The sequence below is a fragment of the Marmota marmota genome, unplaced genomic scaffold, assembly GCF_001458135.2.
Source record: "Marmota marmota marmota unplaced genomic scaffold, marMar, whole genome shotgun sequence".
Classification (NCBI taxonomy): domain Eukaryota; kingdom Metazoa; phylum Chordata; class Mammalia; order Rodentia; family Sciuridae; genus Marmota; species Marmota marmota.
The window spans coordinates 37,961,759-37,963,793 of NW_026000026.1; the positions used below are offsets into that span (position 1 = coordinate 37,961,759).

The 2,035-nt window shown below is 41.5% G+C and overlaps 1 protein-coding gene across 1 annotated transcript in view; it reads left to right on the forward strand.

The window, feature by feature from the left end:
• The window catches only part of Ism1 (isthmin 1), a 74,155-nt gene that overhangs the window by 59,756 nt on the left and 12,364 nt on the right, over positions 1-2,035 (forward strand). The gene's annotated exons all lie outside the window — the stretch shown is intronic.

A 2,035-nucleotide genomic window follows, 5' to 3' on the forward strand; every position in this document is an offset into this window, starting at 1 on the left:
TATATATATATATATATATATATGATTTAAAAGGCTATTTTAAAAAAATATTTTAGTTGTATATGAACACAATACTTTAATTTTATTTATTTGTTTATTTCTATGTGGTGCTGAGGATCAAACCCAGTGCCTTATACATGCAGGCAAGCACTCTACCACTGAGCTACAACCCCTAGCCCTTAATAGGCTATTTTTAACTTGTTTGCTTCCCCCTTTTATGAGTATAAAAACATTATAAAATTACTTATGACATTTCTTGGTGCCCTTGAACAAAACCTGGCCTCATTGGTGTGTGCAGGAAGTGATGGAGTATGTACATATATGGTGTAACCCGTTGCACCTGGGTGAACTCACCAACAAGCCTGTGATTGTGTGATCGTCCAGGTACATCTCTGGTGTTCTTTGGGATATTTTGAAGAGATATAAGAATATACAGATCTCAGAAGCAGCAGTGTCCACTCCCCTTGGTGGCTTCTTCCTCTGGATGGATGCTTAATAAGAGATGGTAGAGATAAAAGATACTAATCCTGAGAGATGAGGCTCAGTTCCTTAACACAAAGCAATAGTTTCAAATATCTGGTTGGCCATGCAGTTGAGAAACCATTTTTAAAAGAAGATCAAAGTTCAGAAAAAAATCTTTTGGGGGGGAGGAAGAAAAATGGATGGTGCCTCTGAGAGCAGATGAGGTATGAGCAAACTCTCTATTGAGTCAGGGAAGAGGACACAGCTATGAAGCACCTTCCCCACCCACACACTGTGGTTCTGGTTAATGGGTGGAGGAGGCTTACCAGCCCTGAGTTTGCCTGAGGAGTGTTCAGAGTGAATTAACATGTCAACAACAGCCTGGGAGCCAGCAAAGGCCACAGCTCAGGTAGATACATGTGAGCACAACAGTCTTGGTTGCTGGGCCTACATAGGAACAATCACCATGACCTGTTATGAATGGAAGGTATCTCTTTCCTGCAACCTACATACTGTAGCCTTGTGCTTGGCACCCAAAAGGCCCCAGGGCTATTGGAAGATGTGGGTTAACCAGGAGAGACTGTTACACAGAGTGCAGGTGCAGCAGAAAGAGTCGTGCTTTTGAGAGCAAGGGCTTGGGGCTAGAGCCCAAGCTTTCCTTTCTGTTAACCTGATGACACTGGCCGAGTCCCCAGCCATCCCAAATTTTTCACTACTGATAAGAGAAAGTTTTGATGATGCACTATCCTCTCCCACTCACATGGCCCCATTAACCTGATCCACTCTTTCTTTTCCCACACCATTCATCAATTCTAATATACTACATAAGTTACTCATTTTTGTGTTATTTAATATTGATTCACTTTTCTTATTAAAATATTAGTTTCCCCATAGTGGGGATCTTTGAAATTTTTTCTTCATGAATATCTAAAATTGTGCCTGACATATAATGAGGGACCAATTAATATTTGTTGAATGGATGTTGATTAATGACTTCAAAGGACATTTCTAGCTTTACCTTTAATGTATCTGTTATTTGTTGCTGTATAACAAACCATCCCAAACTTGCTGCTTAATTAATAGCAACAGTGAGGTGTGGTGTTGCACACCTGTAATCCTGGCAGCTGGAGAGGCTGAGGCAGGAGGATTGTGAATTCAAAGCCAGCTTCAGCTAAAGCAAGGCACTAAGCAACTCAGTGAGACCCTGTCTCTAAATAAAATACAGCTTATTATTTCTTATAACTTACTGGTTCAGGAGTTCAGGTAGGAACTCTGGGCAGTTCCTCTACTCTTGATGGCATCAGCTGCATTCAGCTGTGCACTGGGAGGGTCTAGAAGGGTCCAAAAAGCTTCACACACATGTCTGTGGCCTTTGTGGTCCGTCAGGTAGATTTTTCTCTTTCCAGGTGATGTCCCATTTGTAGGTTTTGCTTGGGCTTCTTAACAGTGACAACATTCCCCAGGGTAAAAACAGGAAGCTGCCAGGAAATAAGGTCAAGACCAGCCCAGATTCAAAAAAAAAGAGGAAAAGAGAATATAGACTCTCCTTTTCCTTCCTTACTTCCTCCCTTCC